At 38.5% G+C, this 12892-nt stretch overlaps 1 protein-coding gene across 3 annotated transcripts in view; it reads right to left on the bottom strand.

Annotated features, from left to right (window-relative positions):
- Positions 1–12629, bottom strand: part of ATF7IP (activating transcription factor 7 interacting protein) — a 168919-nt gene extending 156290 nt beyond the window's left edge. Inside the window, exons 1-2 of one of the 3 annotated variants that reach the window (XM_034774680.1) lie at positions 12387–12629; positions 12093–12131 (exon numbers count right to left, since the gene is read on the bottom strand). The gene's annotated coding sequence lies outside the window, so the exon portion shown is untranslated. Of the gene's footprint in view, positions 1–12092; positions 12221–12386 lie in introns of those variants that run through there. The other 2 variants (XM_034774652.1, XM_034774658.1) reach the window with 2 other exon arrangements.
- Positions 12630–12892: the final 263 nt, after the last annotated feature.

The following is a 12892-nucleotide window of genomic DNA, read 5'->3' as shown; positions in this document are numbered from 1 at the left end:
GGCTGCACTCAAGATAAGCCACACAGTGACCACTCAGCAGTGGATAAAACATTTATGTAGCAAAGCACCTCCCTCTTTACCACATGGCAAGAAATAGTACAGGCACGGGGGGAGAGGGGAGAAAATGGTTAATACACATGCTGCAAAATTACTGCAGCTTCTCAGAGTACAAGTGATATAAAGAAGAAAACGTGAGGCATGAAGACAGTCTTGTTATGTCTGTGAACCAGTCTGTGGCTCAGGATATATATTACGTACTCCAAATCCTTCCTGATTCCAGACAGCTTTAAGTCCATGCCACATATTAAAAGCTACAAAAATAGAGCCAAATCATGCACAGACTGACAGACATTAGGGAATACTCTTCAAAAGGAGCCTCGTTTCAGTCTTTAAAAAAAAAATGGAAATCTGCTCCAGGCCATTATAGCTTTTATGCAATATCATCATCACCACCACAACATTACAGAAATATTTGGGAAAACTAGCTACATGGTACAACAGTTACCACATCTGAAACCGGAAGTTCATTCTGTAAACCAAAAATTTAACCAGAAGAGCACTTTTCAAAAACTCCACACATCAGGCACCTAAAATCTTTGCAAGAAATTAAATACCAAACTAATATATAAAACTAGCAAATTTTTTGTGATGTCAAAAATAGGATATAAAGGTGTAACACCTTTCCAGGTGGAATGATTTGCAGGAAGGATTCCAATAGGCTCCCCTCCATATGAAGCAGTTCTTGAGGGGGGACAAACTACAGTGACGTACCCTTAAAAAAGTGAATATTTATAAAGTATTTCAACACAACTAGAATTAAAGGAGAACCTGTACCATGTTAAAGGCCCCTTACAAATCACAATCACTTGGAGTACCAGCCAGTAAAGTCTCAGTTCTACAAGAGTTCCTCCCTAATAACGTCACTCCATTATGCAGACACCTGCAACAGCCATACAAATAGAATGGCCATTATTAGCAGTTTTCATTATAGGGTTTCATCTTGAGGAAAAGGAAAAATCAAACGTTTTTTTCTACTATCCACCACAAATAATGCATGCTGGGATTCTTTTTGGAAGATCATGAAGCTCATTATCTCTTTTTCTGAAATGATACCATGTATGACACATTATGGATGTTTCTGTTGCCCGTGATAGCTGGTGACTTCAGAATTAGTTAATCATTCCAGCAACAGATGCCGCCTGTGCTCATCAGCACCAAAATTAGTATTTGGTACTGACCCAGAATGTTGAACTAGGCTATATGGTTAAAACAAGAGAAAAAGGGAAATGCACAGTGGCATGGCTTGCAATGCAATAAAAATACACATACATATATAAATAACTGAGTCAACCTAGCTCAATTAGCAGCTTTGATTAGATTATACACTATTAGAGGATAACTACAAATATGTTTTGTAACTCTGTATCTAATAGAAAACAAGAATCCTGGAAAACAAACTTGTTCAAACAGAGAGACTGAATTAATTCCATGCAAGTACTCAAACCTTCTCCCCACTAACAGTCACCTGCAATTCTAACCGACATTACAGTAGTTTGTAAACAGGAAACAATCAGCATTTTGAATGATTGCCTATTCATATCAGTGTAGCCAAGTGTCAACATTTGTTATGAACCTTCTGTTTCAGACACAGAGCAGTGAGAAATTTCAGACCCCAACATTAGGATTTTATTTTATTCAGATTACACATATTAAGTATGCACTTCTGCTTTGAAACACAACCTGAAATAGGGTTCCATGTTTATTGTTTTCTCAAAGATTTCAAGATCATCAAATGTGCTCTTTTTATAAATTGTGTATCTTTTTTCTAAACATAAACCTTACAAATTCAACTTTGGATCTGGGACAAGCTAGGTTGCTTCCATCTCACTCAGTCACCAGCATTAAAGGTTCCAAATTATAAGCAATACCAAGGTCTTTAAATTATGCTCACTCAATGAAATCTGTGAAACCTTAATGGGTTCAACAGGTTTGTACAGGTGTAACTGTTTGGCTCTGGAATTACAACTCAAGAAATAATTCTGTTGATGCAGAAGAAGAAATATAATCCATCTCACTCTGTTAGCACAGCAGAACTAATACAGCTAACACGATTAAAATATTATACAAATATACAAAGGCCCTGATTCAAAGAACATGCATAACATTAATCATGTCTAGTCACAGTAAAGTCAAATAGCCTATTCATGTACTTAAAGTTATGTACATGATTAGACCAGAATTCAGCAAGATATTTAAGTCACAGAAGTCAATAAATCCAGCTAAACAGACACAGGCTATGTCATTAAGAAAATGAGTAGTATTTCAAAGCATGTTAACTTAGCTAACACTTTGTAAGGGACCAGGGCAAGGATGGTCTGGGCTAGCAGTCACAGCTGGGCTGAGGTCTGCCCATCAAGTACAGTAGTCACCAGGCAGGAGTTGAAGGAATTGCAAGAGCCAGTTTCCACAAGGAAGAGTCAAGGTCAGAGACTGGAGATCAGAGGCAGTACCAGGCTAGGATCGAGAGGCAGTAGTCGGAGTCAAAGTTAGGCTGGAGTCGGAGACTGGAGATCATGAGATCAAGCAGAGTCTGGCACTGAAGCAGGCTGAAGTCTATGTGGTCGCCCAGACAACTTCCTGGGGAAACCCCTTAAGTTAAAAAGGTGCTTGGCCAATCAAGAGGACCACAGGGTACTGTCATTCTGGGTTTCTTGGGCGGTACTTCCTGAGACGCCTGTTCTCCATAGTGCTCCCTGGCTATGCCTTTGCATGGCCTTCCAGTGGCACTGTGGGAATACAGCTGTCCCAGGCTCTCCAGACCTGGGTTCTAATTCCTGGATCCTTACACACCCTTTTAAACATGGCTTTGTCCAGAGTAAGTGCAAAAAATGGTAATTAAGACATGCATATTAATTGACTTTAAACACCACTCATTTTCCTAGTGTGGCCATGGCCAAAGTGAGAATTTCATTTTCATATTTGCAGAGAAAAAATTATATTAATATGGAGTTACTGTTGAGAGTCCCTATGAGTAGTTTAGGGTAAAGAAGAATACAGTAATGTTGTAATTTTCCCAAGCCTCAAGCATTACAACCCAGGAAATTCAGAGTTAAAAGTTAAACTTGAGTCCAAAAATATATAGTTAAGGCACCCAAATAACCTTAACTCTGTCCAGTAGTGACCCAAGCAATAATCATATGATTATTACAGTATTTTAACATTTGTGGTCACAGATTAGATTAAACTGATTTTTAAAGATGGATTTTCTCCCTCTGCCCCATGAACAGTAAACGTGAAAGTCAAGGTGAATGCGACTGTGATATTTCTAATGATTTGAAGATAAGTAGTATAAGCCTTATGGTCATTTTTAAAGTGTTAACTTTAAGGGGCAGATGCTCTGCTATGCTCTGTCTGATTTATGCGATTGCAGCAAAACACAGCCACAGAATATTGGCCAGTTAAATTGGGTTAACAGTTGTTTTGCGTCACCAACGCAGTATAAAGCAGCCAAAGTGCAGACCCTAGTTTCTCCTTCCTGTGCCCCAAATTCTACTACACACCCACATCCCTCTAGCTCAGGGGTTTCCAAACCTGGTTCGCGGCTTGTTCAGGGTAAGCCCCTGGCTGGCTGCAAGACACTTTGTTTACCTGAGTGTCTGCAGGTACGGCCGCTTCCCACAGCTCCCATTGGCCAGGAACGGCGAACCGCAGCCACTGGGAGCTGCGAGTGGCCGTACCTGCGGACGCTCAGGTAAACAAAGTCTTGCAGCCTGCCAGGGGCTTACCCTGAACAAGCCACGAACCAGGTTTGGGAACCCCTGCTCTAGTTCTCCCCTTCCACTTGCCCTCCCCCTTTTGTAGGATATTAATTCATAATATGAACATTGACACAAATTTAAAAAGATACCCAGTTATTTAATTTCAAAATTTGTCGTCGCACACTTGCCTTCTTTTAAAAACGTGAATCTCTCAAAGATTTGACTCTGATATGCAGCTGGATAATTAGACTTAGGAGTTCCTATAGGCTCAGTCCATCAAATAATACATTTTTAGTACAGGTCTACAAAAGCTATCCAATCCATTAAATCTAAGTAAAAACAACATGCCTGAATTCTCATATCATAAGATGAGAATTTACAGGCAACACACATGGGAAAACTAATGCAAAATGAAAATGGCTCCCTTAACCCCCCCCCCCCAAAAAAAATCAATGTGTTTGCATCCCATTACATCACCCTGATGCACCTACGCATTGCAGATCACACAATTCTAACTAGGAACAAGAAAGGCAGTTTGTTTTTTGATATGGTGAGAATGCATACGTGTTGCAATACTTAATCTGTTAATATCTGTGAAGGGTAAGTGGAGGCACTATTATTATTAAACTGTGCTTCAATACTTAAAATAGCTAAAGATGCAATTTCAGCTTTAACCAACTTTTCTGTGTATGGTCTCAAATTGAATGTACATGTTTGTGTAAGCATACACATTTTATAAAAATTCTAGATTGCTGTAGCATAAAATGGCTCCTTACAGTGTTGTGTAATGGAGGAGAACAGCACAAAATGGCCACCCTACTGACAAAATGACTGAGCTCTGCATTATACAGTCTACTTGAACAGTTAACTGAAACAGTCCAGAATGACTACAGTTGTAAAATCTGTACTTCATTTAATAAAAATGAAGTATCAATTCATTCAAATCCTTTTCTCAAAATGCATCTAAGGAAAAATGGTTTCTGCTTTTTCAAATCCCAGTCCACTTACAGCAGGTTAGCTATGTTCAGTTCTCAATGTTAACAAAAGATAATTATATCAAATTGGCCTGAGTACAAAAAAACACGTTCAGAAGGAATGTACTCATATTTAGCCAACTAATTTACTAAACTTTCATATGACCTTATATATTTGTCCCTGGAAGACACAATAGTCGATGTAACGCATTGGCAACTTTCTATTAATTTACAGAATGTATGACTCAAAATAAAACATTTCACAGTTGGACAGGACACCGGTATATTTTTTTAAGACCTACTTCATTAAACAAATTAATGTAAAGGAGAATTGCACTAATATGAACCAAGGAAATAATAGTTTCTGGATTTTTCCACAATTCCATATTTAACACCTAATACTGGTGTTTAATACTAACAAATACATGTGGTCCAGACAGATCAAAATAATCAGTATTTTTTAAAAAACTGAGTCAATGGCTTTCAAATACATAATTACAATTTTAAAAACACAACCCGCTTAAAAAAAAAAAAAAAAAAAAAACAACTATCAGCACGTCAGTGGTGCTAAACAAGTGACAAAGCAAGAGTGTGTGCACTAGAATTAAGCATCTTTTAAAACTTCTCTAGTAGAAATAGTACTAGTAAACTTCTCTAGTAAAATATTCTCTTGTACAGTAGCACAGTTTTCAAATAGGATATCAATTGTATTTGTTACACACTAGTTTTGCACTTTGTCTTTCAATGGCTAGAAGCAAATACTTTGGATCTTTAGAAAACAAAATACTTACAGTAGTTTTACGCACACATTTGATTATCTTATGTTATACTTTTTGAACCTTATAAAATGATATGCTTGTACATATGATGAGTTAAGGAGACTAAAATAGTGCATTGCTGAAGTGCTGAGAAGTTCCTCTTAATTTCTGTTTAGGATGCTACAACCATACTACTACACTAAAAGAGTCAAGATAAACTATTCTAAACCTAGTATTTTTTGAGATGGAAAACAAAACACTGACAGGGAAGAACAGGGTGTAAATGAAGTACAAGACTTTCCAGAAGTTTAGGGACAGATCCATATTTCTGCAGTATACGAAGCTGAATTTTTGATGAGAGATATAGATATAGATATATATATATTTTTTTTAATTATTTGAAGGAGGACTGTACATTTTTCTGGTGAGGAGGGGACTTCGTAAGCTCATGAACATCTCTCGTATATTACATTTTGGAGTACAAGCCATATTGGTGTTAGGATTTTGAGCCACTCAGTAATATTATAGTCACACTTGCACTCTAGAAAGCTAGTGAATCGCCTCTATCATGCTTCTTGGTCCAGTTCTATTTTTATCATTTAAAAATCAAGTGTTTGTGCATTCTCTGCAACACATCTTTATATCAGTGCATCATTTCATGATCAGTTTAGGAGGACTGAAGTTGAACCAGTTCCAGAGAATATAAAACAATGTTCCAGTGCTTCCAGAAAGTAAGAGATTTTGGTTAAGGCCAAACTTTTAAAATTCCCTGCTTCCATTGTCAGAAAAGAAAAACTAAGACATTTGCAGACATTCGAACACGGTCACATCAAGGCTTGCAAGAAAGTTCAATATATCCACCTGCATATTGGGATCATACCACAATGTAAAGTTTATCAAGTAGACACATGGAATTGGCTGTACGCAAACCTAGCTCTTTGTAATTGAAAAAAGAACCAAGGCCCACATTTCGCAATGGTCTCCATGTGGGTGAACTACCATGCCTCAATAATCACAGGAAAGTTGAACTAGCAAAAATTTCAGTCATGAAGTGTCAGCCAATTGAAATCTGAACAGTTATTTAAAAGCTAAAACACTCCATTAGTTGCCCAACAAGGACTACATGCAAACTTCAGGCACTTAACTACCACATGTTTCTCTTTAATGGTGCCAAGGAAAACTATGAGCTACAAGGGGATTTAAATACACTCTCAGGCAAGGTGGCTTTCACAAAGCAGAAATGTTTTGGACCATTGCTTTGGAAGATATACTCCTGCTACAGAGTGGACACCATTTCTTATATTCAGATTGTAAACTTTCTGGGATAGGGATAGCCTTTTTGTTGTCTGTTTGTACAGTGCCTAACACAATGTCCAAGACTGAAGATGGATGACTGGGCAACAAAATGGCAGATGAAATTCAATGCTGACAAATGCAAAGTAAAGCACATTTCAAAACATAATCCCAACTATACATACAAAATGTCTTCTAAATTAGCTGTTAGCATTCAAGAAAGAGACTCTGGAGTCATGGATAGTTCTCTGAAAACATCCACTCAATGTGCAGCGGCAATCAAAAAAGCTAACAGAATGTTAGGAACGGGATAGATAACAAGACAGAAAATATAATGTCTCTATCAAAATCCATGATATGCCACATCTTGAATACTGCGTGCAGATCTAGTCCCTCCATCTCTAAAAAGATGCATTGGAAAAAAGGCACAGAGAAGAGCAACAAAAATGATTAGGGTATAGAACAGCTCCTGTAAGAGGAGAGATTAAAAGACTGACTTTTCAGCTTGGAAAAGAGAGAACTAAGGGGAGATATGACAGAGCTCTATAAAATCTCCACTTGTGGGGAGAAAGTGAGTAAGGAAATGTTATTTACTTTTTCACGTAACACAAGAAATAGGGGTCACCCAATGAAATTAATACACAGCAGGTTTAAAACAAACAAAAGGGAAAATTTCTTCACACAACACACAATCAATCTGTAGAACAGGGGATGCTGTGATGGCCAAAACTATAACAGGGTTCAAAAAAGTTCATGGAGAATAGGTCCATCAACGACTATTACCTAGGATAGGCAGGGACACAACACCATGCTCTGACTGTCCCCATAGCCTCTGCTTGTTAGAAGCTGAGGGTGGATCACTTGATGATTGCCTATTCTGTTCATTCCCTCTGAAGCACCTGGCACTGGCCACTGTCAGAACACAGCATACTGGGCTAGATGGACCATTGATCTGACCCCAGTATAGCCATTCCTATGAGGCTCTTAGGCATTACTGCAATATACATAAATAATAATTTCACTTATGCTAAAATACCTAATGTACTATCAATTGCTGTGTAAATTGAGAAAAGCTGGGAGACAGCCTCACAAGAGGATGCCAAGTTCAAAGAGGCATGGAAAATCCTTTGTCACACAGAGAGCCATAATTACATATACTTGGATATTTATAACACATTCATCTTCTACAGACTACAAATAAAAAAGGCTAAGGTTAAAAAAAAAAAAAAAACTTTCCTCATCAATGCACTACAACCTGCTGACATAGGAGGTAGCAGCTGTTTAAATGAGCACATAAACGCTCTATTACCAGCAATTTTTTTCAAAATGTTAGATCCAACAATACCTTTTACAAATATTCTCCCCTGGCCACTGTCACCAATTATTTATTTATTTTTAATGGAAAAACCTATTTTTTTTCCTTGTTTTTTTTTTTTTTAAATAATCTCGCAGCTCATTTTCTCTTTTTAGATTTTTAGGGAAGTTGTAATATTGAATTTGTGACATCAGAGTAACTTTAACAACAACAAAATGATTTTATAAACACAAGACTGGAGGACAAAACAGAATTATTAGGTGGGTAACAAACAAATGGAGAAATCTTATTAAAACCACAAATTATTTTCAATAATAGTGAATTATTGGCATGGTACTTTTTCTGTACATATATTCCTTATTAAGTTTCATAGTGTAAATATCCTTAAGACTTTTGGCATAGCAGTTCCTATTGATTAGTAAGCACAGTAGTAAACCTAATTACTAACTTTTCATATAGAAAAACTGGCCTTGGGAAATGGTTAAGTATACTTTTTTAAAAATAAAAAAAACAGATTTGTATGTTGTATAACAACTGCTCTCTCTTTATTTTAGATTAGCCTATTCTTCTTCATAACAAAGGGGAAAACATTTTAAAGAAAATATATCACATTGAAAAGACTCCATTCAGTTTTTTAAAATCTTTTTTCTCAAATACAATTATTAGTGAATAAAATGTTTGTTTTACATGTTTAAATTACAGCAGTTTTGATGAAATAAGAAATAAATGTCTCCCCCACCCCCACTACCCCCCCTTTTTTAAAAAAAAGGGTTTCTTCAACAATTTTCAATCCTAAAAATGAAAACAGCCAGCCTGAACACTTGACTAGTAGCATCATCCCATACCAAGTGGGAAACAGACATTTCAGTGTGAGTGAGTGGTTCCAAGCTTTTGGTGGCTGGAAACATTACAAAGAGGGCCTTCCAACAGGGAAATTAATGCACTGCAGTTGATGTTTAACATCTAAGTATGTGAAATGGACACAACTTAATAGTAGAAGGAATTGGCAAACACTGAAGATTAAATGTAGCAGCCACAAATTATTGGATGTGTGCAAGTCTATAGGACTAATATTTCAATGAAAACCATTTAGATGGTTCGGATATGAGAAATTAAGAAGTCCAAATAACCTTCCAATGAGGTTTCCCTTCCCCCAAGGCAGTAGTTTTTAACCTGTTGTCTGCTGATCCCTGTGGGTCCACAGACTATGTCTAAGGGTGCCTCAAAAGGCTGTCATTCCCATAAAACAGTGATTGTCAACCTGTGGTCTGCGAAATGAAAAAAGTTTGAAAGCTTTATAATTCAAGAGACCCATGTTGAATTAGTGGGCACAGCAACACATGAACCAGTTCAAAATATCACAGTAGGGACTTCTTCAGTATCTCTAGCCAATCCCCTTTAAACAACATATTTGTTACAAAAAGAAGAACAGGAGTACTTGTGGCACCTTAGAGACTAACAAATTTATTAGAGCATAAGCTTTCGTGGACTACAGCCCACTTCTTCAGATGCATATAGAATGGAACATATATTGAGGAGATATATGTGTGTGTGTATATATACACACTATACTATATGTATATATATCTCCTCAATATATGTTCCATTCTATATGCATCTGAAGAAGTGGGCTGTAGTCCACGAAAGCTTATGCTCTAATAAATTTGTTAGTCTCTAAGGTGCCACAAGTACTCCTGTTCTTCTTTTTGCGGATACAGACTAACACGGCTGCTACTCTGAAACCTGATATTTGTTACAGTGTTTAAAGCAAATGAGTTTCTATTAAAACGGTAAAAACAACAAGGAGTCTGGTGGCACCTTAAAGACTAACAGATTTATTTGGGCATAAGCTTTCATGGGTAAAAACCTCACTTCTTCGGATATTAAAGCGGTAATTCTTCTTTGCAAAAGACACAGATAAGTGCAATTTGGTCTGAGCTTCAAGATCTCCCAACTTTATAAAACAAAACAGACTTATTTGTAATGGACTGTACCAACAAAACACAAAATGAGGTTTCCGTATACAGTATTAATATTAGTGTGTGTCTATAACAAACTAGTTGCAATTCCAAAAGAGTAACATCTGATACCATTTTTCCTGATCCATGAGTACATAAAAAAATGATTTGATATTTACAGTATGTATAAGAATCATAAGGTTTTCAAATATGAAAAATATTTCCATGACAAGCAAGATTTAAAAAAAAAGTGAAACTTAAATAACTGTATAAAGCACTATCCTAATGTGAACAAACAAATCCTTACAATGTCCTTGTAAACTATTATCATTCCCATTTTACAGATGGGTAAACTGACAGAAGTTACATTACGTTCCCAAGATCACACAGCAAGCAGCAGAACTGAATTTAGAACTAGAGAATTCCTGATCCTCAATCTGATGCTCTTTTTATATACACATAGGACCATATAATAGAAATTCTTGGATTAGATAAAGTAATGCTTATTTCTTAAATACATTCTGATCAATTCTATATTTAATTTATTTAGCTGGCACTATATCTTACTGAGACCAGCGAAATTTAAGCAAGTATTATTAACTACGTTTTCCAACCTTCCCTAGCAGAATCTAAATATCTATCAAGTATTAACTTCTGTGGAAGTTTTATTTGAAACAGTTAGGATATTTTATGTATGATACCAAAGATGTATTTGAATTTATGGAATAATTCAAAATATCTTGTCAACAAAGGGAAGTTGTACTATACTACTGTTGCATGCAGTAATTCAGTTGAAAGTACATGGTTCATAAAAATGTTATGCTTACTTACATTTACTTTAGGAAACTGTCCAATTATATATTTACTTTTAATGTATTGTCTGATTACTGACAATTATAGACAGACTTAATTATGTCTAGATATGCAAGTGTTGTTTGTCTGGGGCTGCATGAAGGTAGCAATTTTAAACTGAACAGCCTCTCCCCCACCATTGTAGTGTGCAATGTTTATGTTCCCCTCCTCCATTTTAACCTACATCTTTACACCTGAAAAATGTTATCAAACAAGTCACATGAGCAGTACAATAGGATGAAATATTATGCAATACCACAGTCAATGGCAATATCTTTACTAGAATATCCGACAGGCACTAAAAAAGTAATCGGGAAGAAATATACCAACTTGGAGAAACAAAGAATGAAGACAACTGCAATACTTTTAATATGATTGCCATGTCTCAACTAAATGCACGAAGTACAAAATTACAACATATTTTTGAACATATGAGTTAAAAGATTAATTCTAAAACTTGGAACCCTGTGCTTTATGTATGAAGGCTATAGCTTAATTTTACTGCCCAGCAGTTTGTTCTGTGTCACATTTGTTCTATGTGGGCCTCACTGCAACTTGAGGCAGAGATTCTGTTCTTTGTTCAGTTCACCTAGACTACTGTACAATAGTTATGGTGCAACTTAAATAATGCATAGCTATGCCAACTTTCCCATGTCAACATGGAAATGCCCTCATTTTTAGTAAGTTAACCTCTGCTACGAAAATCTTTTCAAAAGCCATATTCGTGGTATCACATATTGAGGTATTAAGGAGTTTAACAATAGGAATGGTTTTCTCCTGGACACTTCACAGATCAGTAAGACACCAAGGACCACATCTATGGCATTTATAAATGCATTAACACCTGCATGCATAATAATATTACCAGATCAGAAATAAGCCTGGAAACATTTGCTTTTGAGACCTTGCTCATCTTGACCCACCACTGACCTCCCACAGACACCTTCACTAATTGCTGCCATCCCCCCAGGTTACTCCCCACAAGCCCTCTGCTTAGCACAAGGTGCAGGAAAACTCCTTCTCAGGTCCCATGCATAAGGACAAGGACAGGAGTCTGTGGCAGCAGCTTCCAGTCTCCTGCACCCAGCAGGACCCAAAGGCATCTGCTTGTTGTTCCCTGAATGGTGGTGGCCTCAGGGAGTCAGTGCTGAGCCCCAGCTACGCCCCGCCCATCTAGCACCTACCTGTGGCCCACGACAGCCCTTGCAGCGAAACTCCCGCACCTGAGGGGAAGAAGGAGGCGCCCTTATTACCCACTCTCCACCTGCAGCAACCTCAGCGCAGGATAGAGCAACGCGCATGCGCGCAGGAGGCTGCACTGGAGCTCAGTCACGTGCTCCCATGCAGTTCACCCGTTTGCATCGCTGCGGCTCCGACGCATGCGCGCTGCGCAGGTACCGCGGCGCGGGGCAGGGTTCGCGATAAAGTGCAGCCGCTATCGGGACAAAACAAGCCCGGTATCGCAGCCCGGGCTGTACCTGTGTCCGTGAATCCCGCCGCAGCCTCAGCGCTCGCGCTCCCGTCTCTCGCCGCTTCCGCTGCAGATTCAAAAACAGAACCCTATACAGCCGCCTTCCCCAAGCTGCACGCGTCGGGCCGTTATGCAAATGAGCCCCACATCCCCGCCCTCTGATCACTGGCCACACCCCTCTGTGGGATCGGGGAGCGGCCGTGGGGGCTGTTTCATCGCTGGCCAATCCGAACGTCGGCCATCTTGGTAGCATGCAAATCAGCCGCAGTATTATTTAAATGAGCGTGTGGCTCCGCCCCCTCTCGGGTGGCCGCGGAAGGTTACTGGTGGTGAAGTGCAAGCGCTGGCCGGGCTTTAAGGTGGAACGCGGCAGCACGCGATGTGGGTTGAGGCTGGCTGCTCACTCTAGCGATAGGTCCAGCCTGGCAAAGGGGCTCCCTACTGCAGCCCTGGGGCTGTGGTACAGGCAGGGTGTGTGAGGCTGTAGGTGCCCCTGTCTGGGGGGGCTATGAG

The sequence above is a fragment of the Trachemys scripta genome, chromosome 1, assembly GCF_013100865.1.
Source record: "Trachemys scripta elegans isolate TJP31775 chromosome 1, CAS_Tse_1.0, whole genome shotgun sequence".
NCBI classification, from domain to species: Eukaryota; Metazoa; Chordata; order Testudines; family Emydidae; genus Trachemys; species Trachemys scripta.
Note: the sequence above shows the minus strand (reverse complement) of the source record. Positions and strands in the feature narration are given on the sequence as shown.